Source organism: Eublepharis macularius, chromosome 5, assembly GCF_028583425.1.
Source record: "Eublepharis macularius isolate TG4126 chromosome 5, MPM_Emac_v1.0, whole genome shotgun sequence".
Lineage (NCBI taxonomy): Eukaryota > Metazoa > Chordata > Lepidosauria > Squamata > Eublepharidae > Eublepharis > Eublepharis macularius.
In genome coordinates, this window is record NC_072794.1 from 162795763 (window position 1) to 162823279 (window position 27517).

Below are 27517 nucleotides of genomic sequence, written 5' to 3' on the forward strand. Positions count from 1 at the left end.
CTAACAAAGCAGGTTTTCATTCCACATAGTCCTGCAGCTTTTCATCCCATTCTTTTGAACCTGAAAAGAATATCTGTCATTTGAAAAAGAGAGCCCGTCGAAGAAGATTAAGGGTTTCCTCACATCAACAACATCCATTTGAGGTACTTATTTCCTTTGCTTCAATGGTACCTCATAAAAATCATGGGGCTGGCCACGGTAGGTCCTTCTCTGAGAAGCCTCTTTGACACAAACACACAGGATGACTGATCCTTATCAGAGCTCAGTTGTCATTCAGGGAAGCACAATTAGTCTCTGTTCCAAGTTTTTGGCATTAGATACACTCTGTGAGAAACCAAGTTCTGGTGTGCAGGTTTCAGGAAAGAGCTGCTCATTTAATGGTTCTTTCCCCTAGGATCTCTCACCCCCCCACCTTCGTTTAAGATAGAAATCCACCCCCTCATTCAAGCTTTTCCTTCATTAGAAAGACAATCTGACTTGCTGTCATTTTCATTGTCCATTTCTATGATTTATAATTAGCTCTACCACTCTGCCTTATAATTAGAGTAACCCAACCCCGGTTTACAAGTGAAAAATAAAGGGGGGCAACCATCCATTTGCCCGAAAAGTGATGTTAGTCCTCTCTAGCAATAGCTGGAAACTCTGTGGCTTATATGCTCTAGGAATTCAACCACTCTAGGAATTCAACCACTCTCTACAGTGAGAGAAGAGAGATTCCTAGACTGTAGCATGACAGCATTGACATACACACACCCCAAGTTTGGCTCATACCACGCCATTGAATGAGGGTGTTGGCCAGAGCAGTAGTAGAACAAAGGTTCCCTGCCCCCAAGTCCCATTCCCCAAAACTGCTCAGAGCAGCAGCAAGAGAAATTTTTTAAAAGCAGCCTTGTGTATTTACCAGAAATTCTTACTTGAAGTGACAAAGAGTAACTCTAAGAATTGCTGGAACATAGAGTTTCTTGCGATTCCCAGAGCTACCTTTTGTCACTTCTGGTAAGAACTTCTGGTAAGTACACGAACTTGCATTTTAAAAGAAATTCTCCCATGATGCTGGCCCCCAACCCCAACCTGGGCAATGCTAAGCAGCAGGGGTGGAAGGTTGCCCATCACAGTAGGCAACCTAGTAATTCTACACGCAGCACAAGGAAATTTCCTTGTGATTTGGTACATTTTTAACCTACCCTTCCTCTGAGGAGCTGAAGGTAGCTTGTACATGAATGTCCACGCTTCCGTTTCATCCTCACACCAACCCAGTGAGGTAGGTTAGGCTAGTTTCACACTCTGTCACCCAATCTGTTGTTCTTATTAACAATTCAGTCATATGAGGGGAAGAAACTACTTCCTCTCCCTCTCAGAACAGCACCATGGAGACTTAGGACTGTGACTGGCTTAGTTGTTTATTGCATGCTTAGTTGTTTATTGCATGTCCTTACTCCGAGGAGCTCAAGATTTTCCTTTCTGCATTTGATCCTCACAACAGTACTGTTCAGTAGATTAGCTTGAAAGGGAATAACTGGATTCACATTACCCAGTAAGTTTTATGCTAAGTGGTATTTTAGAAACCAGTTGTAGTCCAATGTTCTAACAACTATTTCACACTGCCTTCTGCTCCATAGTAAAGGAGAGACATTGGCAGCACTGCAGCCAGCCAGCCAGGTTGCTGATTCTTCCCAGATTAGGAGCCCTGATGGACAACTGAGGGCCAAGCTACAAGTGACGAATGACACTTGAACAGCTAGTGTATTTCTCCCTGTTCACTTGCCCTCCACTTGCACTCCACTCAATCCACTTGCCGTTCAAGTGACATTCATCACTTGTAGCTTGGCCCTGAGAGGGTTTCCTTGAGTGTAACACAAAGCACTGATTCTTTTGTTCTGTGGTTTCTAACTTCTTCTATATTAAAGCCCGATATGCTCTGGACCTGGGTTGCCAACCTCCAGGGCAGACTGGCAACCTTCCAGAGTAACCACCAGTTTCAAGATGACAGAGATCAGTTCCCCTGGAGAAAATGGCAGCTTTGGAGGGTGGACTCTCTGGCATCATGTCCCTACTGAGGCCCTCCCCAAACTTGGCCTTCCCCAGGTTCAGTTGCCAAATCACAGGGAATTTCCCAACCTAGAGTTGGCAACCTTACTTTGAAACTAGGTGAGAATTTCCTGGATACGTGACAAAGAGGTAGGGTATTGTCCCACAAATAACTCCAAGCAGCCATAATGGCTGGACACTTATTTGTGCAAGGCATGTTATCATAAGACCATTCCACAGACATAAGAATATCCAAGACAGGACAAGTTTAGTGTTTGAGAAATTCATACCAAACAGGCACTGAGATGGGAACAGCTGTGTTTTTCTGTGCTTAGTATGAAGAAAACGTATTACACAGCTGCAAAAAATAATGACTGGGAAACTGATTGTTTTAAAAATTATGATTGAACAAGATTTGGAACAATTGGAGATCTCTCAGAAATACTTACAAAAATAATGAGAGGGCCAAGTTTGAACTTCAGACTTGTTTGTAACTCCAGTAGTCTCTCTCATTTAATCCTGTTGGCTATGGTGAGCCATGTGCTTTTATTTACGAGTGCCAATTATCTCACCCCATCCCATGCGCTCTCATGAAGCCATCAACAAAACCACGTGAGCGGCCGCAGCCAATAGCATTAAAGGGCAGTGTAAACAAGTGAGGCTTAAGACACCGATATGAACTACATTCAAATAATGCCATGTGCTCACGAGTTACCAAAGCTGCTGAAAACGAGACATGTTTTTCAATGTTCACGACAAAAAAAAGTTACAAAACAAGGTAGGCCATCTTTTGTAGAGCTCTGTCAACGACTGTGTGTGCTTTAACACTTCCTCTTTGGAGCTTAGCACAGAAGCCAAGTTGTTACGTGCTTTTCACAAGGAAAGTGGCCGTTGTGTTGAAGCACAGAAATTGGTTTGTACTCTTGACCTTAGATCAAGACGGGTAGCCGTGTTGGTCTGTCTGTAGCAGTGGAAAAGAGCAAGAGTCCAGTAGCACCTATAAGACTCACAAAATTAGTGGTAGGGTATGAGCTTTCGTGAGCCATGGCTCACATCTGAAAAACTAATCTGTTTTTTTTTAAAATACACACATCCTGTTTTTGCTTTAAGCAAACGACTGGGCAAATGAATCCCGTCAAGTTGAAGGTGATGTGGAATTTTCTTAGGGGCCCTGCAATTAAGTTGCTAGCACTACTTTATTTCTTAATATGGGCACGAGCTGACTGGCAGGTGAAGCATGGCGAGTTCCCTTAATGGTGCTTGGAACACATTAACAAGTTTCCTGCTGAACTCGCCGCTGATCTCACATCACCCTGGAGTTAATTGGCCGCCCGCGGGGCTCTGTTCCATGTTTGTTTGAAGACACACTTACATAAAGTTTGTTACCACTGTTTAACTCTTTCAAGATATTTTTCAAAGACCAAGATTTGGTTCCAGTAGCACCTTAAAGATCAAGCCCAGGGTATGGGCTTTCGAGAGTCAAAGCTCCCAGAGCCGGGCTTAGACCTGGAGGAGTTATAATGGGCTGAAGTTTCCCTTCTGGCATTTCACAGCCCTTCACGCAGCTCTCGTGTACAGCAAAGCCTTTGCCCTGCCACCGGCGCTGTCTTTTTAAACTACCCTTCCTGGCTAACATTGCATCTCTTGAAACGTGTTTTTCACATTTCAGATGTAGAGAGATTCTAGAACTCAGGGGCACCCAATGAAATTGTTGGGAAATCGGTTCAAAACAGACCAAAGGAAGTACACTGCTACTCAGCGAGCACTTAAACTGTGGAATTCACTTCCAGTGAATGTAGTGATGAACAGGAGTATAAAAAAGGAGGTTAGATGGATGCATGGAGGAGAGGTCCATCAATGGCTACTAGCCTTTATGACTGAACCAGGGTTGCCAAATCTCTGCAAAGTAAAACCAGGGGCAAGGAGGTAGAGGGGCTAGGGGGTTGACAGGGACTCACCTGTGCGAGCATGCAAAGCATGCCCACATCTGCAGATGATGACATCATTTCTGGTGGAACCCAAAAGCAGCAGGTTGTGCTAGGGTCGATTCAGTAAAAATCAGCCCAATTTAGAGTCTAGGGGGTGAATTTTATTGTAACAGCCTTGGTGCCCCCAGTTGCTGCCCGGTAACACCAGAAACAACAACAACAACAATAAATAATAATAATAATCTCAAAAAACTGCAATTCATATGGAAAAACTGCAGCTTTCTGACATAACACCTAAACACCTAACTGCAAAAGACGGCGCTACTTGGAACAGCGTACATATTACGCTGATATCTGGTTGATACTTAGGTCTCCAGTGGAAACTTTTATCAGCTTAGCAAGGCCAATCGATAATAACATGTGACCTCTGCTTATTGTTGATTGTGTTTCAGATAATTTGAATAATAACAACAACAACAACATTCGATTTATACACTGCCCTTCAAAATGACTTAACACCCACTCAGAAACGGTTAACAAAGTATGTTATTATTATCCCTACAACAAAACACCCTGTGAGGTGGGTGGGGCTGAGAGAGCTCCTAGAAGCTGTGATTGACCCAAGGTCACCTAGCTGGCTCTCCAGGGCCATTTCCACACGACCCACCAGCCTCCGTAGCGTTGTGCAAAACGCGCAGAAGATAGTGTCTTCTCGCGCAAAATCGCACCAGGAAGACGCTATCATCTGGGAGTTTTGTGCGACATAGTGTCTTTTTGGTGTGATTTTGCATGATGTGCCCATGTACCCAGTTTGCACCCAGGCCTGCCACCTCCCATTTCCCCTCCACCACCCACCTGGCAGCCAAGAACCAGGGGACCCCCCATCCACAGCAGGGAATTGCAGTGGCAGCAAACCTCTGGGAGACAGAAGCTAGGGAAAGCCATTGGCCTAAATGTTCTGTTAGTCTGACTGTTTGCAGCTGGCCACTGTGTAAAATAAAATGCCCAACTAGATGGACCCCTTTTCTGAGACAACAGCCTCTTATTAATTTCTAACAAAACTTTTTTCAGTTGCAGTATTTTTTGGCTCTAGTCATGTCTTAAAAGCAGGGACGTAATAAAACAGCAGGTCCTGGTGGGTTTACTATATTCAGCGCACTTGTGCTTTCCTTCCAGCTCAAAAGGAGCTTTCTGAATATCTTTCTCCTTTTCAGACGTCTTTATGTGCCTTGCGTCCAGACTCTCTGATACACTTTGTAATCTACTTGTGAAGTTTGCCAGGAAGGACGATGTTTCATTACACTTCACAAACAATGTAGGACTTCACATGGAGGCAATAATCCTTTTTTAATTCCTCAGTGCCAGAAGGGGAATAAATGGAGGCTTTCTCCAACTGGCCATGTACAAGGCAGCGCATGATGTCAAAGGCACATGTTCAGCTCTATTACTGACCAGTACAGCAATTGTATTGGAGGCCTTTTTCTTTTATTTTGGCCACAATCATTCATACTCATTTTGGGGGGTTGTGAAGTCTCACACTGAGTTGGCTTTTGGCTGGACAGAATCACAGTCGGGGACCTGTTTACGTTCCTAGCTTTGCCTTTAACGTTTTGAGATTTGTCGCAGCTTTGGTTTTTAGCTGCCACAGTATAGTTCCAGAGGAAAAATAGAAGCAGTATCTTCACCAAGGGCTTGGGATAATTTTTAGGCTTGCCAGGCCTTCCGCTGGCAAGCACCATTGCCCACTGCCACTCGGAGACACGGTGGGAGAAAAATAAAATAAAACCCAGCAATGTCACTGATGTCGCTATGCCACTTTCAGATACAACCTGGAAGAGGCAACGAGTAGTTCTAGGAATGGCTGGAAATTCTATGGTTTTATCCACAAGAGACATAGTGATGTAATGTTGCCACATGCATGCCATTGTCCCCGCCTCCAGCCAAGCTCAGCTTGGCAACCTTAATAATTTTTGTCCCCTCTCCCTCAAAACATGGTTTGTAAAATCTCAACAAATATTTACTTATTTATTCAAGATGCTTATGTTTGACCTTTCCTAAAGCAGTTATAAAAACTACATGGAAGTTTAACTGGGGTTCAATAAATAAAAATGTGCACACACCCTGGTCATGCTGGAGATAGGGTTGCCAGCGAGCCAGTTTGGTGTAGTGGTTAAGAGTGCGGGACTCTAATCTGGAGAATGGGGTTTGATTCCCCAGTCCTCCGCTTGAAGCCAACTGGGTGACCTTGCGTCAGTCACAGCTCTCTCAGAGCTCTCTCGACTTCAACCACCTCACAGGGTGATTGTTTTACATACTTTGTAAACTGCTTTGAGTGGGTGTTAAGTCATCCTGAAGGGCAGTATATAAATCGATGTTGTTGTTCTTATTATTCAAATTATCCGAAACACAATCAACAATAAAGATCACATGTTTTCATTGATTGGCCTTGCTGAGCTGATACAAGTTTCCACCAGAGACCTAAGTATAAGCCAGGTATCGGTGTAAAATGTACGCTGTTCCAAGTAACACTGTCTTTTGCAGTTCTGTAGATGTTATATCAGAAAGCTGCAGTTTTTCTATATAAGCTCAGAAGTTTTTCGAAATAGTTCCCAGTGGCCCAATGACAATGGGGACTACTGTTGTATTCTTCATCCATAGTCGAGTGGTTTCTATTGCCAGATCTCTTCTATATTTAACATTTTTTCTTGTTCCTTTTCTTCGACTCTGGCACCTTTTCTACCTGATGTTCCCATGAATTCTTTGATACTGGCAGATTATACTTTTTACTCAGTGACCGATGAATCAGCTTTGCAACCCTGTCATGTCTAGCTTTGTAATCCGTCTGTGCAATTTTGCTGCATTCTCAAATACGGTGGGACACAGTTTCATCTTTTTCCTTGGAATGTTGATATTTTGGATTTTCACTGATTTTCTGAATTTTGGCTTTCATAACATTCATTTGCAATGCTTGTTCTTGTGCTGCGAAGATCAGACCTTCCGTTTCTTTCTTGATTGTGCCCATCTTCAACCATGCCCAAGTTAGGCTGTTGTCACTTTTTCCTTCAATATTTTTTAGATGTTGCCCATGCAAGGGTTTGTTCTTCCAGCCATTTAATCTCTTCTCAAACTGTTTCTTCTTGTATTCAGCCTTTGTTTTGGTTGTTTTTAATATTTTCTCTGTTTTCACAGCCTGAAGTAATTTTTCTGTACTTCTACTGATGTAATCATTCAACCCTCTCTTTTCTTCTTCCACTACCTGATGTACTTGTAACAGTCCTCTTTCACCAATTTTTCGTGATAAATATAGCCTATCAACATCACTTGTTGTTGTTGCTGTTGTTGTTTCCAGGTCCCCCAGGGTCCAAACTGGGGGATGGGGGGTGTCTTGGGGGGGCATACTTCAGGGGTACTGAAGCAAAGCACACACTCGCCCCAGAGCCTTTGTTGTCATGCCAGGAATTATATCATTCCTGGCATGCCAATGAAGGGAACACCCTCCCCACCCCGGTGTGGAGGTAAAAGGTAAAGGTGCAAGCACCGAGTCATTACTGACCCATGGGAGGACGTCGCATCACAACGTTTTCTTCGCAGACTTTTTACGGGTGGTTTGCCATTGCCTTCCCCAGTGATCTACACTTTACCCCCAGGAAACTGGGCACTGGGTGTGGAGGCATTTTTCTTAAAATTGGGCCAATTTTAAGGAAAATACCCTTGCATGGGGGTCTTCTCTTCATTGTTGTGCCAGGAATGACATTATTCCCGGAGTGACAACAAAGGCGCTTGAACAGAACTCCCAGGCCTGTTCTTGACACCTTTCTTCCTGCCGACCAGGTAAGAGGTGGTGGGGGGTCCTCTTCTGCCACCAGGGGAATGGGAACTCAAGCTGGAGAGGGGCACGAGCAGATGGGAGGACTAAAGGTACAAAATTCGAAAGGACAAGGTTGCTGAAACTAAACACAATGTTTGTAATCATGGGGCTTTAGCAACACCTAGAAGCCCCTCTAGGAAACTGTAATTGCTCATTTTAACCCTTTGCTACATGTGAAATTATAGGAAGTGCTTTCCTGAAAAATTAGGGAACACACTATGCTAAACAGCTAAGGGTTATTTAACCATAGTTAAATAGGACATCTGTATGCAGCCAGAATATATTTACTTGGATGTAGCAATAATAACAGCACTTAGCCTTTATTTAGCTCTTTCAGCATTCAGGGTACTTCACACACATTGTCCGCTTGTAATCCTTACAACAGCCCTGTAGGAGGAAGAGAGATTACCCCAAGGCCACCTAGCAAGCCCAGCCGGAGGTGGGATTTGAACCAGTGATCTACTGCACAACATATTATTATTTTAACTATACATCCTGTCCCCACATCCATGTTCGGTGTAGCTTATTCTACAAACCTTCGACACGAAAAAAAAATCCATTTTTCTTTCATGTATTTTTAATGCCTACTGGCACGTCTCTTATAGCAGCCGTAGGTAAGATGGGACATAAATATTTTGAATGCACATAATCACACAGTTAATTACTTCCTTATCGCTTTCTCCGCTGGGTATATGGGCAATGCCTGCATTATGGTGCAAAGAGCTGAATAGTAATGTTTTCATTGTATGGCTTTGCATGCCAATAGGAAATATCATGGGTTTTTTCACGCATATAAAATATGACAGAGCAAGTTAAAATAGGCACTTACTAGGGAAGTGATGCACTGTGACTTATTGTGGGCTAGTATTGTTTGCATTTTTCATACATTGTATCGTTCAGTAGAAAAGAGCAGGAGTCCAGTAGCACTTATAAGACTAACAAAATTTGTGGTAGGGTATGAGCTTTTGTGACTCACAGGTCACTTCACAGCTGGAATGTGAGTCCATCTGTCCTTATATCTTGATGAGTGGAGTGGTTTCAGATGCCGACTGACAATAGCAGGTAAATGACAAAAGCCAGTGAATGACAATAGCAAACGGGATTGGGTAGGATGGGGTATATAGAGGGGTGGTGGGTATCCACATTGATAATGAGACAGGAAGCCTAGGTCTGTATTCAGTCCAGGTGGAGGCATTGTCCTGAGCTTCATTATACATTGCAATTCAGCAATCTCTCTTTCTAATCACCCTTTGAAATTCCTCTGCAGGGTAACTGCTACATTTAGGCCAGCAACTGAATGTCCCAGAAGATTAAAATGTTCCCTCTCTGGTTTTTGAACATTGTGGTTTCTGATGTCAGATTTATGTCCATCATTTCTTTGTTGAAAGGACTGGCCAGTTTGTCCAACGTAGAGGGCGGAAGGGCATTGCTGACACGTGATGGCGTCAATCACATCAGAGGGAGAGCAGGAGTATGAACCTGAGATGGTATGGCTAATGTTGGGTTCACTGATGATGTTGCTAGGATCTATATGAGGGCAAAGTTGGCATCTTGGTTTGTTGCAGGCCTTGGTACCAAAGTCCACGTTACTGTTGAGTAGTTTATTATTGTGGATGAGTAGTTGTTTTAGGTTGGCAGGCTGTCTGTAAGCAAGAAAAGGTCACACACGAACCCCACAGTGCTCAAGACAACGGGATGTGCACAAATTAGATAAAAAGGTGATAATTCTACTTGAGGTTCCTGGTGTACCATATATCACAGAGATGGTGAAGGAGACAAAGAGTAGGAATGGCTTTGGTGACAGCCATTGTGGTATAATGTAGTGGTGAGAAGGCTGGACTAGGATCTAGGAGTGTGACTACAAGTGACTTTCTTCACTTGGAGAACACTAGATTTTTCTCGCAAGGTTACCTGGGAAGTGAAGTCCGAGTGGTCCTTCCCCTCTCTGTTAGAATCGCTGCCTGAAGAGCCACAAGAGGGCTTCGTTTGGGGGTGGGCAGCTGCTACTTTCTCCCAGGGTGTCCTGCAGGCTGCCTGCTCCCAGGGAGCTGCTCTAGAAGCGGCAGCATCAGCGAAGCTTCAGCCACAGCGACAGCAGAAGAATCTGCAGCAGAAACTTCCAGTCGCTGCTGCTGGAGCTTCACCAACACAGCAGCTTTCTCCAGAGCAGCTCCCCGGGAGCAGGCAGCCCGCAGGACGCCCTGGGAGAAAGTAGCAGCTGTCTGCCCCCAAACGAAGCCCTCTTGTGGCTCTTCAGGCAGCGATTCTAACAGAGAGGGGAAGGACCACTCAGTAATTCTCCTGGAATTACTACTGATGTCCAGATGATGGAGTTCCATTCCCCTGGAAAAAATGGCTGCTTTGGAGGGTGGATTCTATGAAATTATATCACACTGCCGTCCTTCTCCTCCTCAACCCCCACCCTCCAAAGGCTCCACCCCCAAATCGCCAGGAATTTCCCAACCCTTACCTGGCAATGCCAATTTAGCCAGGGCTCCATGCAGTGGAGTATGATGGGAGGAAGATAAGCTTAGGACCTTGATTGGGACTAGTGGTGGAGTTCATCCATTGGTAGAAAGGGTTAAAAAGATCTGTATGCCTGTTGTGAGGTGTGTAAGTTGTGTTCGTCTCAGACCAGAATCTGGAGGGATAGAAGGGCATTTGCCTCTATTGCCTACACTCCCAAAAGAGTTCTGCACCCATCCCACTGTTCAGAATGCTGAGATAACATCTGGAACTTTCAAGTGAACTTAGCTAGAATGTTTTATATTCTTGTCTTAGCTTTGCCATAGTTTTGTGATATTCTTTCCCCTATGTTTCTGTGCTCTATAGTCTATCTGGGTATTAGAGAAATAAGGATCTTTCTCTTTTTAAGAAGGAAGACTGTGGCAAAGCTCCCCCCCTACACACGCTTAAGCATGCAACTCACACTCACACAAAGACTCTTTGGGTTAGGCACAAACAGAAGGAGGAGTGAGTGGGGAGTCTGAGGGCATCACTACTCTACACACGCACACACAGCTACATCAGAGCCAAAACTCAACGGAGAAGGGAAGGCTGGAATAAGTTTGGTGGTGGCAAGACCAAAAGTGTAGCAGGCAAAGGGGAGAAAACTGGGAATTGCTCTCTTATATACAAACACACACAAACACACACACACTGACCCCCTTTGGGACTGTGACAGACCTGGAATTCCAATTCTTTGTGATCTTCAAAGGATCAGCAGTGTTGAATTGTGGTGAACTGAAAGAGACTCACCCTTTAATCTCCCGTCATCTGCTCTGATTGTAAATACAGAGCAGTTGGGTTGCAACTAATTTATTTCAAGTATACACATATATGGACAATTCAGCTGCATTTGAGATAAAGCACTGGGTTGCCGGAGAAAACTCATTTTCTCTTATGCAAAACCAGCTGTGATATAAATTGATGGTGTTGACAATCCAAAGTTCCCATAATTAGCATCACAGTAAAATATGTTCTAGGCTGGGGAATGCACCTTGGGAGGAATTTGTTTATAACCTCTCTTTGATTCACAGTCAGCACCGACTAACACAAGCAAACAATCAACCTTGCTAAAGATTAATACCCCTGGAGGGAAAAATACAGGGGGACACAAAAATGTAAGAAGAGCCCTATTGAATCAGGCCAAAGTTACGTCGACTCCAGCATCTTGCTTCCTACTGTGTCCATCCTTCGGGAAACCCAAAGGCAGGGCAAGAAGGCAAGAGCCTTCTCGCATATACGTATAGAATCATTGGGTTGGAAGGGACCTCCAGGGTCATCTAGTCTAACCCCTTGCACTGTGCAGGAAATTCACAAGTACCTCCCCTTCCCCCCACACCCCCAGTGACCCCTGTTCCATGCCCAGAAGATGGCAAACAAACTCGAAGATCCCTCACCAAACTGGCCTGGAGAAAATTGCTTCCTGGGCCCAAAGTGGCAATCGGCATTACCCTGGGTATGTAAGAAGAGGCCACGAGAACTAAGCCCTGATGTAACCCTTCCTGCCCTCCCTCTCATCTACCTAGGTTCACAGAATCGGCATTGCTGTCAAATGGCCATCTAGCCTCTGCTTAAAGACTTCTAAAGAAGGAAAGCCCACCACCTCCCAAGGAAGCCTGTCCCACTGACGGACCGCTCTAACTGTCAGGAAGTTCTTCCTAATGTTTAGCCGAAAATTCTTTTGATTTAATTTCAGCTCGTTGGTTCTGGTCCGACCTTCTGCGCCATCCTCTACATAACAGCCCTTCAAGTACTTGCAGATGGTCATCACAAAATGCACACACACACACACACTGCTCTTTGTCCCTTCGCAACTGATGTTTAATTGTATTCTGACTTCAGATACGGAGGCATTGCTGATTGTCATTGACTGAACAACCCTCAGTGGCAAAAGGTTTGGGGGTACCTTAAAGACTAAAGAATTTGTAGCTGTTTTCATAAGCCACAGTCCATTTTAAACAAATGCAGTCAGCTTCAGGGAGCCACAAGGCTATTTGTTATGTTGGCTGACATAGATCAATAATAATAACAACAACATTCAATTTATATACCGCCATTCAGGACAACTTAACGCCCACTCAGAGAGGTTTACAAAGTATGTAATTATTATTCCCACAATAATCCCCCTGTGAGGTAGGACATACTTATGTGCATGAGATAATAATAATAACAACTTAATGCCCAGTCAGAGCAGTTTACAAGTGTGTTATTATTATCCTCAGGGCAATCACCCTATAAGGTGGTGGGGCTGAGAGAGCTCCTAGAAGCTGTGACTGACCCAAGGTCGCCCAGCTGGCTTCAAGCGGAGGAGTGGGGAATCAAACCCGGCTCTCCAGATTAGAGTCCCACTCCTAACCACTACACCAAACTGGTTCTCAACACAAGTGCTCCTCCCCAGCCTGGAATTTATCCTTGATTAGTTTATGGAATCTGTTCTTTAAGAGTGGTGATGGACACTGGTTTAGATCACTTTAATACTGGACTAGAGAGTCCACTCTTAAAGCAATCTAAACCAGTGTCCATCTTCATTCTTGGACAATAAATTTCATAAATTAATTATGCATTGTGCAAAACAGGACATTTTTTTTTGGTCTGTTGCAAATCTATGGCCAATCAACTGAACTGGTGATTCCCAATTTTAGCATTCTCTTTATTTACTGCAGTCATCATACGTAGACCCTTTAGGTATCTTCTTTTCGAAAGTAAAGAGGCCCCAGTGTGGTAAACTTCTTCATAGGGAAAGTGCTGCAACACTTGGATTATTTGGGTTGCATACTCTTTGCACTTTTTTAAAGGCACAGGATACTATTTTTAAGATGTGTTCCAGATGTGACCCCACTGTAGATGTTTGCCAAGACATTATAATACTGGATTTTTTTCAATCTTTTTCCTAATACACCTGAACATGAAAATAGCCTTCCTCCTGCCACCGTACACTAAGTTGATGTTTTCATGAAGCCTAGCTCTAAAATTTGTTCTTCCTATAAGAGTCATCAGATCATCCATCATATCCTGGTTCTCCACTAGCAGAGTGCAAGACAATATAATAAGGCAGAAAAACACCCGGAAATTGCTGTTTTAAGGCAGCTTCTGGAACGGTGAACCAAATCTGGGGAAACCAAGTTGTAACCGAACACTCCCGCTGAAAAGTTTATCTGTTTTGTTTTGGTTTGTACCTCACAGCAGCAGCATTAGGCACTGGGCTCTCACAGAAGCATCTTTTTTTTCCTGAACAGCATTCACCAATCGGATCCCAAGGGGAGAGAGCTCTCTTGTTATAAATTAACTCTGTTAATTAATATGAACGCCATGTGCATGAGTGCATCTTTTTGTCCCATCACTACCCCCAGGAAATGGCATTGTCTCCCTGCCAATTGGCTCCTCGCAAGGGGAGGTATCTCCCACCTATCAGTTTTGGAAATATTTGGAAGGTGGAATGTGCAGACTTCAACCATAGGCTGACATTTCAAAGACATTTCCCCAGGAGCAAGCACTATTGTTTAACATGGGACTTACATCTGAGTAGACCAGCTGGGTTGCATCTTGGTTTGTTTTGCAGTGCTACCCAGGCAGTGGTCTGTCGCTCCTCCCTCCATCCGAGCACTTGGAATCACTGCGAGGAAAAGTGCCGTGGGGAGAGCGCAAGCGGTCCGTTCGATCAATCAGACTTGATAAAAGCCCCAGGAAGGCTTCAATCATAGGCTGAAATTCTAAAGAAACTTCCCTGGGAGCAACCACAAGGAAATATGGCACCAAAAGGTAATAATTTATTGGCACTATAGAAAAAAAAAAAGTGAACATAAAGTAGGATTGTTTTTTATGATGCCGCCTCTACCCCACTATCCCTTAACCACCCATATTTTCACCATAGTGTGCATTCATCTTCTTCAGAGTTGTTGTTGTGTGTGTAGTGTAACTGAGGAAAAACTCAGTGGGTCAAGTGGTTCGGCTGCAAATCAGCACTCTACTGGTTCGAATCCTGCTACTGTCATGAGCTCAGCAGGTGGCCTTGGGTAAGCCACTCCTCTCAACCTCAGTGCCCCAGCTGTATTGTGGGGATAATGATAACACTTACTTTGTTCACCACTCTGGGTGGGGCACTAATCTGTCTAGAAGAGCAGTATATAAGCACAGTTATTGTTATTGTTGTTGCTGCTGTTGCCACTGCTGCTATTGTTATTGTTGTTGCCATTGCCATTGCCATTGCTATCATTGTCCTTGTCCTTGTCCTTGTTACGGTTATGGTTATGGTTATGGTTACGGTTACGGTTATTTAGAGGGAGGATTGTGGTTTGTGCAATTTTGTTGCCATTAAGTGCAAAAACAGCTGCCCTAAAGAGCTTGGAAGCCCCCATTGCTGTCTACTCATTTGACTGCCTCCCCAACCTGTTTCCCACTTCTGATATACCATACTTGTTTGTTAATTGTTTGTCTAAATATTTTTAGCATTATGATCCTCCGACAAGCACTATGACTCCTGCTTGACTAACTGTCAACTCGCAATGCAGCTTACCAAGGCTCTATTTCTCTCTTACCACTTGCTGTTCTGTGAAGACTTGTGGCGGATGCAATCTCTCTGACAGTTTTATTTTCTTACGCACTGAATGAGAAAGAAACAATATATGGGGAATGCTCTCTAGACATGATAAAAAGATCACTGGGAACAATTTATTGCAGGAAACCGGGAATATTAAACAGATGACTATTGGGCCTTTAATCATTCCAAGTATTAAATGTCGTATCTCTGCAATGTTGTAAAATAGAGTCAGGTTAAAATATTGGAACTTTAATGAATTCAGCAAAGGCATAATGGAATTCAAAATGGTACAATGGTTGTTGTGGGTTTTCCGGGCTGTATTGCCGTGGTCTTGCCATTGTAGTTCCTGATGTTTCGCAAGCAGCTGTGGCTGGCATCTTCAGAGGTATAGCACCAAAAGACAGAGATCTCTCAGTGTCACAGTGTGGAAAAGATGTAGGTCATTTGTATCTACTCAGGAGAGTAGATATAAATCTACTCTAGCACATCAAGCACCAATCCATATGCAAAAGAACCTCCTCAGGATACAGTGAAGCCTTCCGCCATTAGCATTCCATACCCTGGGAAACTCTTACAGGACGACTCAGCTCAACCTCACCCCTCCTGAGTAGATATAAATGACCTGCCAACATCTTTTCCACACTGTGACACTGAGAGATCTCTGTCTTTTGGTGCTACACCTCTGAAGATGCCAGCCACAGCTGCTGGCGAAACGTCAGGAACTACAATGCCAAGACCATGGCAATACAGCCCGGAAAACCCACAACAACCATCCTTCTCCGGCCGTGAAAGCCTTCGACAATACATCAAAATGGTACAGTTAGACCTTTGCATAGGGTGTTATATGAATCAAGAACCACATCCTTTTCTATTCATGGCAACATCAGGAGGTAGCCACTGCAGAGTCTGTAGAAAAGTGCAGGAGCCCAATAGCACCTATAAGACTTAAAACATTGTGGTAGGGTACGAGCTTTTGTGAGCCACAGTTCACTTCTTCAGATACAGCTAGAAAATCACTTGCTGCATTCACACATCTGTCTGAAGAAGAGAACTGTGACTCATGAAAGCTCATACCCTAGCGCAAATTTTGTTAGTCTTATAGGTGATCCTGGACTCTTGCTCTTTTCTACTGCTACAGACAGACTAACATGGCTACCCATCTTTATCTATCTCCATGAAACTTCTGAGGCTGTATATGCTAAACAAGTGGACAAGCTTTCTGTTCAATTGTTGAATGCTTAGGTAGTCAGTCTGCATTGAGAATACCACAAGCATGGGGCGGGGTAGGGGGAAGGTATGCATACCCTGCCTAGACAAGAAGCCCACTGGGCTGAGTATAGCATAAGCCCTTTTCAGACATTCTAACTATGGAGAATGACCATGCATGGGAGAAAACATGAATCATAGCAGCCAGATTGACCCCACACTGAGGGGCAGTCATTGAAATGCATGTACAGAGTCTGTGCATGCCTACGTGTACATGGCTTTCTCCACACAATGAGAATCTTGGCTTTTTCATAGTTCCCAGTTGTGCAGCGAGAGCCCAATGTGCATGCACTTTTATGTGGGCAGGAGTCTATACATGCATCCCACTGAACGCAGTAAGGGCACTTGCGGCAGCAATTCCGCTCCTCTCCACCACGTGCATTCATTCCAGCCAGTTAGAACGTCTGAACAAAGTGACAGAGATCAGCCCTTCTCTTCTGTCATCTCGTCCTGAGCTGCTAGAGGCCTACTCCACAGCGCAACAGATTAAAATCAAGACCGACCCAAGCATAGGGGCAACGTGTATGCAGAAGTGGCACCAGGGTCGGTCTTAGTCAATGGGCAACAGGGGCAGCTGTCCTGGGCACCACAGTTAGGTGGGCAACTGCCCACAGCCCCTTCCCCCAAAGGAGGGGAGATGAAGAAGAAAAGTAGCCTCCTGCCATCACTTGTAATTGCCTCATCTGGTGCTTGGGCAGCTGGCTTCCAGTGACTGTGGTGGCTTCCACTCAGAGTCTGCCTACACAAGTGTTCCTCAAGTATACGGAGATGCAATATTAGCCAGGAAGTGTAGTTTAAAAACACAGAGCCGACAGAGATCACTCCTCAGAGGGTTTGTTAATTTCATCTTTGCATCCTCCAAGGATCTGTCAATTTCACCTCTCCAGTCTAAGATTGTGTGGGATCGGAACCAGAGGACAGCGAGGAATGGAAATGGGCTGGAGCTGCCTTCCAGAGCCGGGCTTGGACCTAGAGAGGTTAGAATAGGCTGAAGTTTCCTTCCTGGCATTTCATAGACCCTTCATACAGCTCCAGTGTATAGCAAATCCTTTGCCCTGCCGCTGGCTCTGTCTTTTTAAATTACCCTTCCCAGCTACCATTGCATCTCCCGACACGTGTTCTTCATGTGTCAAATGTCTCATGTAGAGAGACTCTCACGGTGAGGGCCCTCACCCCTTCCTAGGCTCCAACAGGCAGGGGGCAGCAGTGGGGGGCCCCATACTGGACTTTTGTCCAGGGCTCCAGAATCAATAAGACCACCCCTGAGAGGCACTAGAGTGGCCCTTGCTCAGACTTTGGATTTGACTAGTAGTACAGTTGCCAGAAAGGACAGTTGCTGTCATTGGCTGAGCGGCTCAGGTGTGTATTACATAACTGGTGAAAACTGATTAGGGTAGTGGTTAGGCATGTGAGCTATGATCCTTGGCCTCTGTCTGCAATACAGGGACAGTAATATTGTGCAACTTTACAGGACAGTTGTTGTAATAATTTTTAAGAGAATGTGTTGGTCATTGTTTCTCAGACGGGGATCTGGGGGCATCTACAAGAATACTGCACAAATCCTTTATAAGAGACACTGAGTGAATACTTCCTACACCCATCTAGGGTTGCCAGCTCTGGGTTGGGAAATTCCTGGATATTTGGGGGGGTGGACCCTGGAGAGGGTGGAATTTGGGGAGGGGAGGGGCCTCAGATGGGTATAATGTCATAGAGTCCACTCTCCAAAGCAGCCATTTTCTCCAGGGGAACTGTGTTGGCTGGAGATCCATGGTAATTCCAGGAGACCTCCAGCCACCACCTGGAGGCTGGCAACCCTACACCCATCTGGCTAATGTGAAAACACTGGAACTGGTGCAGAGACCCCCTACCTCATAGGAAAAGGACAGAAATCTTTCCTGTCTTCCAAAGGGCAAGATCTCATAGAGCTTCTGCCAGCTTCAGTGGCCAGCTCAGAGCACTAACCAGAACACCGTCGGATTGATCAAACTAGGGCTGCCAGCTCCCCTTACCCTCCTGGTGGGAGGGGGGACCCAACACTCACCTTGAGGAGATCTTGGCATCATGGCAACATGATGACATCACTTCCGGGAGTGACGGCATCGTGCAGGCCCCAGGAGTGCTCCCGCTCTTTGCACCAGGCCAATTCTTTTGCTAAAATTTGAGAAAAGGATTGGTTGCAAATTAGTTATATGACCCACAACTCTTGGAAGGCGCATGCTGCAGCTGCTTTGCAGAAACTGAGCATGTTTGAATCCGATCAGCACCAGCATGGAAATGTTTTTTGGGAATCCTAGGCGAGCCATGTTGAATTCCGAGATGGAAGGCAGACAGGGTAAAAAATGGGGCAAATACATCCACCCCCAGGACTACAAGTTGTATGCAGCAAAACATAACTTGACTAGGATAAAGACTCCGGGCTTTAAGCCCAGGTGCAGTGTGGGTTGCGGGGCTTAAAGAAGTTATTGGCCGGGAAGAAGAGACATCGAAACGAGCGCGATCACAAGCCGGCAGGCTCGTTGCCAACTGACGGGAACCTCTGGCTACCACAATAGGAACCGGAACCTTATCAGCATCTACCTGGAAGAAAATCCAAATGGTAATAATATTGTATACATGGACTCTTGATTGTAATTACAGACTTACCTTGACCAATTGGAGTGAAATGGACTGAGCTAGATCAATTGAAATGATTTTCTTTGTGACTTTTCACAAAATAGAGCACTTGCGCTTTAAATAATTGAATATTGAATAACACCAGGTAGTGTTTTTGGTCTTCTTGCAGGTTTTGCTCTGGTTGTGTTGATGCTAGACCTTCCTTTATTTTGTATAGGGTTGTATAAATTGCCTGGACTATGTACAGGATTGCTATCATGAGTTTGAAAAAGGAAGGAGGATACCACTTTATCTTACTGAGTAGAGCCCTGACTGCCTCTAGCAAAAATATAGAGACAAACAAGCTTTGAGGTTGGGATGTGTGAGTGTGTGTGTTGGTTGCATGTATTGTTCTTTCCACCCCCACCGGTTATTTAAAACTCTTTCGGTGACATGATATTAAGGTGAACAAAACAAGACATCTCTGGAATTGTTTTATCAGTTCTGTGCCCGTAAAACTCGCCGCTAAAATAAACAAAGATCATGTCTCCAGTTTCCTATTATGAAGATGTGTTTGAGCAAACTTGAAATGTCTGGTGGTGCAGAAGAATTAATGATGTGCTTTTTATTTTTTGGCTAAATTAAAAAAAATTCTTCTGTGAACTGCATTTGCAGTGAACTTAATCTCAAAACAACGTTCTCATTGCTGAGAGCAGTGATTTGTCAGCATGTCAGAAGAATGTTCTACACACACACACACATCCAAATGTGAACAAGACAAAATATGAATTCACAGAGTGCTGCATATTAATTGCAGGCAGGCGAAAAAAACAAGAGGAAACTTTCGGAGTGGAGACTCTACTTATTTACTTATTTATGGGCCATCTAAGTGGCGCCTGAAGTGGTGTACAGCCATAAGCCATATAAATCACCAGCCATCAAAAGTAAACATCCAGTCCACAAAGCAAACACAGCCAGAAAAAATATTAGCAACTTTCGAGTGACAAGGGCCCCAAACAGCACAAAATACCATCCTAAAATATCATGATTTGACCAGAGAGAAACATATTTCCAGTCCTCGACTGTCTTATATTACTAGAATTCCACGCTTACTTGATTGTTACTCTTCTGGAATTCAGGTATTGCTGGGTGAATTTCTTACATTCCAGAATTTGAGCATAGAGAGATGACCACAGGTTCCCTTTCATTCTTATTTTTCTGCCTTCCATCTTGCCTTGTGCGAACCCTGACCTAGAGTTGCCAGCCCCATTTTGGGAAATTCCTGGAAATTTTGGGGGTGGAGCTTGGAGAGGGTGGGGTTTGGGGAGGGGAGGAGAGGGACTTCAGCAAGGTATAATGCCCTAGTGTCCATCTTCTAAAGCAGACATTTTCTCCAGGGGAACTAATGTCTGTGGCTTGGAGATCAGTTCCAATTCCAGGAGATCTCCAGACACCACCTGGAGGCTGGCAACCCTACTGCACACCCCTGCTTCAAAGTGACTCCAGTGAGACTGATAGGAATAGCCTAGTTCTCCTCCGTGGCATCCAGATCCCGTTCAGCTAAGAATCTCCATCCCTAAAGAACGCTTGCATGGCATTTGGATTGTCATTTGTATACGTTTTCAGTTCCCGTGAACCAGGGCTGCTAAGCCCCTGGTGGGAGGCGGAGCATGGAATTCCCTGGTCCCAGCTTCTGTGTCCCGCTGTCCCTCTGAGCATTGGCAGCAGGATAAAAATAATGTCAAGACATCATTTCTGGGGAGCCCGGACATAGCATCAATCCTCTCTAGGAATCACAGGAAACTCTATGTTGTAATAATAAGCAATGTAAAATGGGAATTTATTATATTTGCTGTTTTAATATAGTTTCAGATGGGTAGCTGTGTTGGTCTGCAGAAGGACAGCAAGATTTAAATCCAGTGGCGCCTTCGAGACAAACAAGCTTTTCAGAGCATAAGCTTTCAAGAATCAAACCTCCCTTCATCAGATATCAGACATCTAACAAAGGGAGTTTTAACTCTTTAAAGCTTATACCTTTAAAATCTTGTTCTTTAAGGTGCCACTGGACTTGAATCTTACTGTCTTTATATGTACATTTTATAACATTTTTAAAAATTATATTAAAAGGTAAGATTTTTTCAGTGTTTTACCAATGGACAAATTGTGGGGAAAAGACAGGAAAGGCACAATTGAAGTCTGTAACAACATGAACATATTCCGTAATTTTTTAAAAAAATAACCCTGGAAATAATAAATGGAACAATGAATTCCTGGAGCATTGAACAAAGACCAGGACCTTGTAACCCACAAACTGGGGAGATTTTGGAGAAGAAAAACTGCAAAAGCATTCTAGGTTTTGATCTGTAGGTAGGGTTGCCAACCTCCAGGTGGTGCCTGGAGTGCTCCTGGAATTACAACTGATCTCCACACTACAGAGATCAGTTCCCATAGAGAAAATAGTTGCTTTGGAAGTTGGACTCTATGGCATTATAAACCATTACTGCTCTTTTCCTCCCCAAACCCCACCACCCCCAGGTTCCACTCCCCAAAATCTCCAGGAATTTCCCAACCTAGATTTGGCAACCCACCTGTAGGGCTGGTCTACAAGGGCCATAAAATGTGATAATAATGAGATCACCATGTGCAGAGGTGGTAGAATGAACAGTGTGTGTAGGGAGAGTAATTTTTAAAGGTCCCCTACATCAATAATTCACTGTATGTGGAAATAATAGTAAAACACACAAGGAAATAGGTTAGATGTGCTATTTCATTTTATTTGTAGGGAACTTTCTAGGAGAGCATTAGACATATAACTCTCACAATATCATCTGGACTGGTACTTTAGGTTGCCAGCCACTAGGGGGTGGCTGGAGATCTCCCAGAATTACAACTGGCCCTCAAGCCATAGAGATTATTTCTCTATGTCTGCTGTGAAAGGAGGACTCCATGGCTGTATACCCTGCAGAAGCCCCTCCCATCACCCGTCCTTGCCCTCTCCAGGCTCCACCTCCAAAATCTCCAGGAATTTCCTGATATGGAGGTAACGCACTGTGTTTGGTGGGTCTTCCAGACCACAGGTGCCATTCTGGGAGAGCAGCTTCTTCCCTTCATCCCGTCTCCAGACCCCTCATGAGCCGAACTCAGCCGGTGCCATTCTGAGAACCTGGCTGCTCATTTTCATAAAGCATCAGCAATTACACGGGGAACTGAAAACAGATTGCAGTGGAACACAAAATCACTGCTTCTTTTCATTTTCATTTAATGAAAAGATTATCATTTAATCCCCTTGAATATGAGGTGAAGAAAAGGGAGAACCGGAAGCTGTTGTAGATCAGTAATTTTGGAACAGAACCATAGGAAGAAGTTGAACATCAACCAAATTGACTCCCACCTTCCCCTCCTTACACGGGATTTTCTGCATCTTGGATGTAAAGAAAGAAAGAAAAAGAAAGAAAGAAAGAAAGAAAGAAAGAAAGAAAGAAAGAAAGAAAGAAAGAAAGAAAGAAAGAAAGAAAGAAAGAAAGAAAGAAAGACCCACCAACTTGTAATAAACTCATTCACTGAATTTACTTCTATGGAACAAAAGGTAGAATGTCTTCTTTGGCCTCAATCCCAAACTCTGTATGTGCTGGAAATTCAAATATATGCAACAAGGGATTTCCCTTAGAACCTTTCTAAGGAGGGAGGTGGGGGGAGGGAAACTTTCACATTCTTTCCCTCACAGTGGCTTGCAGGCTATATTTAACTCCTTCCCACATAATCAAAATTCATAAACAGGCACTACTCACCATAAATACTTTGTGTGAGCCATTTTCCCATAGGTTGCTCACACGTGCTTTAACAGTCCTTATTTATCAGAAAGTCAGAGGCAAATTAGAGATGGGCACAAACCGGGAAAAACCCAAACCATGTGGTTCGTAGGTCGTCAAATTTTACGAACCACGAACTTTCATGAACCTGCCGCTTGTTCGCAAACCGATTTGTCAGAAAATCATCATTTCTGGGTCAGCAGAAGGTCACTTCCCGGCCAGCAGAAGTTCACTTCCGGGTCAGCAGAAGGTCTGCAGGAAGTCCATCCCCTGTTGCCTAGGAAACTGATTGATTGGCACCAGGCTGTCTGCAGTGACAAACCAAAAAAACAAACCAAACGAACCAGCCTAAAGTTCGTGGCGGTTCGTCAGAAATGGGATCTGACAAACCGTGGTTCGCAAACCACGAACCAGCTTGGTTCATGCTTAATTTTGGTTCGTATTTTGGTTCATGCCTATCTCTAAGGCCAATCCATTCCTGGAAAACACTGCCTTTGTAGTTTATTGTATTGTTCTACTTCCTATTCTCTTTTGCTTCTGAGGTAGCTATTGGGAATGCCTTAAATAGTTCTAAGTATACACACACTCACATGGAGTTCTTCCAGCTGCAATTCCTTCCCACCAGGCTGAACTGGAGAGAGTCTTGATCCCACATGTACACCCATGTAACTTGATGTGCATGGACACACAAATGCCATGGCACACAAAATATTACGTTGCCTTAAGCCAAGTCAAGATCTTAGTCTATCTAGCTAAGTAATATCTCCTTTGACTGGTAGTGGCTCCCCAGGAACGAGTCGAGACCCATCTTTCATAAAACCTATTTATTTTATCTCTTTGATTTTTTTAATCCCTTCCTTCCCCCTATGAGTTCAGGGTTGATACTTGATCCCCTCGCTCCATTTTATCCAATCTGTGAGGAAGGCTAAGTCGAGAGACAGTGAAGCTCTAAGGATGGTTGTTATGTGTGTGTTATGTGCCGTCCAGTCGCCTCCCACCTGTGGCGACCCTATGAATGAAAGACTTCCAAAACATCATATCATTAACAGACTTGCTCATATCTTGCAAACTGGGAGATGTGGCTTCTTTTATTGAGTCAAGCCATCTCGTTTTAGGACTTACTCTTTTCCTGCTGTCTTCCACTTTTCCTAGCATTATTGACTTTTCCAGAGAATTTTGTCTTCTCATGATGCGACCAAAGTACAACCAGCCTCAGTTTTGTCATTTTAGCTTCTAGGGAGAATCCAGGCTTGATTTGATCTAATACCCACTTGTTTGTCTTTTCGGCCATCCACGGTGTTACACCCTTCTAAACCCATTCACTTGACCCAGTGACTGTGATAGCAATTGCTTAGAGTGCTGGACTATTATTCAAGAGGCCCAAATTCAAGACCCGGAGGGCAAAGCCGGCATTTGAATGTGAGCCTTTCCAGCTGGATTCCACACCTTTAACCACTAAACAATATTGCTATTGCTATACCTGATCTTTTAACTAGACATTAATCCCGGGACTTTCTGCATGTATAACATGGATCGGACCACTGACAATCTCATCTCTGCTGATTTTCCACCCTCCTCCTACCTAGACAGATTATCTTTCAATACGTTTCAATAGCAATGATTCCATAAGAACCTCTGTGGAACTAAACACTATTTCCAAAATGTTGATTTTTAAAAAACAGGGCTGACTCCAGATGGTCCTCCCCATCCTGAAACGTTGTGCGTTGTCGCGCGGAAAACACGAAATACCGCATTTTCTCGCGCGAGTTTTGCGCGACGTTGCGCAAAACTCGCACGAGAAAACGCGGTATTTCGCGTTTTCCGCGCAACAACGCACAACGTTTCAGGATGGGGAGGGCCGTCTGGAATCGGCCCAGGTGGCTGTGTTCAGTTAACGAATACATCCTATGGCAGAGTAAATTAATGTAATGCAGCTCAGGCAACAAATAGCCTTTTGCAATATATAACCGGGGAAGGTAGAAGGGTCAAGCCATAATCTGCGGCAGGAGCAGAAATGCAGAATAATACGATCATCAGGACTGAAAAAATTGCAAGGGCAGCTTGGACTTTTCACTTAGGATACGTTTGCCTATTGGATTTCTTATAGGATTATAATATAAAATTTCTACTTTACTTTGGACTGTATATCATATTGAATAATTAAGAGCACTTTCATATTTATTTTCAGTGTTTCATTGGATATTAGTCAATTGCAGGACATTTATATCCTTCACGCACAGTTTATACTGCTTATAATATTGGACCACCTGGAGGTTGGCAAGCCAGTTAACAAGTGGCTCACTTGGGATAAATCCTTGGGGTACCTGCGTCTCTCTTGTGGACAGTTGTAGTTAACGGAGCTAAGGCACTGATTAAAGAGCCAGTTTGGTGTAGTGATTAAGAGCGGCAGGACTCTAATCTGGAGAGCCGGGATTGATTCCCCACTCCTCCACTTGAAGCCAGTTGGGTGACCTTGGGTGGGCATTAAGTTGTCCTGAAGGGCAGTATATAAATCTAATGTTGTTGTTGTTGTTATAATAAAAGAGAGCCAAACAGTGCAATCCTAAGGAGAGTTTCTCCAGTGAGCTTAGACTGGAGTAATTTTTTTTTTTAGGATTGCACTGAAAATCCCTCAACTCAGCTGTCACAGAAAATTAATTGGATGTATCATGGTGGTTGTGGGCTTTGGTTTGGTTTTGACAAATCATTCTGCTTTTTCCATTTTTAAAAAATCTTACTATATAAAAGAATAAGCATGTTCCAAACAACACACTTCCTAACCTGATGCGCCTCCAGAGGGTGCTGTCATGGAGGGAAGCCCAAACGAGGAAGCCTGTCCAGAGAGCACACTGTGGTAGGAAGCCCAGGCTGGGAACAGTGGTGGAGCAGGTAGCAATACCAGCCCCCCGCTTTCAACCAGCTGGGATCAGGCATGAAGCATGCGGCAGTAACCGTCTCCCCCTTCACCCAGCTGAGATCAGGCACGGAGCATGCGGCAATGCCCGCCCCCTTCACATAGCCAGGATCAGGCACGGAGCAGACAGCAATGCTTCCCCCCCCTTCCCCCAGCTGGGATCAGGGGTGGAGCCAGTGGCAAGACCTGGCCCTCCTTCACACAGCCGGGATCAGGTGTGGAGCAGGTGGCAATGCTCACCCCCTGATGTCAACTGGATGGGATCAGAAGCAGAGCAGGTTTGGGATCCATGGAGGTCTAACGCAGCTCCATTTGCGGAGCTGACCGGACTGCCGTTTTAACCGGCCGGAGGGGTGAAAATAACCCGCGGCCGACTGCTCTCAGGCGGGGAGCAGGCAAAGAACGCTCAAGACCCTAGGGTGAGTTAGATCTCGGACGAGGGGGGGCTCTACACAAGGAGTCTCCCCCCTGATCCTTGAGGTCCCACCTTGCGACGGGTCGGCTATAATCTCTGCGGCAGTTTTGGGGCCAATTCGGCTGGCATAAGACCTACATACCCAAGCTTCGATCGGGGAGGGAAGTCGAGAGGAGATTTTAAGATCGAAACAGCGATTACAACCCGAGAAAGCTGAAGAGAAGGTAAAGATCGCTATCTCTTGAAACGGGACAGATTGATAAAAACAGAGAAGAAAGAAAGTAGATTTTTAAACTGCAACAGACTAGTGAAAAGGAGGCGAAGACTCGGCAGGAGTTGTATTTTAAAAGAGACTAAATTTAAAGAAGTTATTGCAAAAATTGGACTATTGTTTTGAATACCTGTGGTTTCGGAGCTGTGGGAAAAAGACACCATCGCGAGACCTGCTGTGGGAAGACGGGAGACAGGAAGTGCGTAACAACAATAGAGTGGCTGGAGGGAAGCGGCCCTTGCCGACGGACAGGAAGCAGGGAATCGCCATTTTTGAAAGGGGAAGGGTCGCGGCTTCAGCGGAAGAGGAAGTAGGCCATCTTGGATTACAATAACATAGAGAAACCATAGAGAAAAGACGCCCGACATTTTGGATACAAAAAAAATTAATTTTGGCAAAGATTGGGACATTTGAAAAAAAGGAAAACGTTTAAATATACGCCACGGAGCTAAGGAAGAGAGCAGATTCGTGGGAGCGAGCTAAAGCAAGCCCCACGATGTCGAAAAAAGAGTGGCAATCGGCGATAGAAAATTTGGACAAAAAACTTATAGACATGATGAAAGAACTTAAGGACACGAAACTGGAGCTTATTAAAGAGGTCAAAGAAGTTACACAGACAGTAAAGTCGGAGCTGTCAGAAGTGAAAAAAGGCGTGGAAACGATTAGTAGTGAATTACAAGGAACGCAGCAGAGAGTTAAAACAGTAGAAGACGCGATGGAGAATTTAATAGACACGCAACAAACAGAGATGAGACTGGTGAAGGGGAGGATGTCAGTTGCAGAAACTAAACACATGGAGAAGCAGCTTCGTTTTCGTGGTCTGCCGGAGGTGGAAGGGAAGTCAGCGCAAGAACAGATGACTGAGGTGTTGGCTGATTACCTGGGGAAGGAGGAGGAGGAAATTGTGGCTATCCTAGATGTGGCGTACCGTGTGAACTCGAGAATTGCAACCCAGAGGAAACTACCAAGGGATGTGATTGTGCAGTTTACAACTAGAAACATGAAAGAGAGGATTGTGACAAAACAATTTCAAGATCCATTGGAGATTGATGGCAAGACGATTATCATAATGAAGGAACTGCCCAGATCAGTGTTACTGGACAGGAAAAAATATAGAGTGCTAATTCAGACTTTGAAGGACATGAATATCAGGTACAGATGGGAGTTACCGGAAGGAGTGTCCTTTGAGTTTGGAGGGGCAAAAAAACGCATCAGATCTGAGCGGGAGATGGAGAGATTTATCAAGGACAATGAAAAAGACTTACCAACAAAACCATGAATATGGAGTGTAAAGTATTATCTTGGAATGTAAATGGACTAAACTCACCGAATAAGAGGAAAAATATTTTTCATTGGCTACTAAAACAAAAATGTGATATTGTTT

The 27517-nt window shown here is 44.3% G+C and overlaps 1 protein-coding gene and 1 long non-coding RNA gene across 2 annotated transcripts in view; one reads left to right on the forward strand and one right to left on the reverse strand.

The window, feature by feature from the left end:
- NTSR1 (neurotensin receptor 1) overlaps positions 1 to 27517 on the forward strand; it is a 167575-nt gene that overhangs the window by 34585 nt on the left and 105473 nt on the right. The window lies entirely within an intron of this gene.
- On the reverse strand, positions 10177 to 18275 carry LOC129329763 (uncharacterized). Its single transcript, XR_008597020.1, has 3 exons — positions 18174 to 18275; positions 14865 to 14929; positions 10177 to 10465 (listed from the first exon to the last, which is right to left on the reverse strand). It is a non-coding gene; the product is annotated as an uncharacterized LOC129329763 (long non-coding RNA).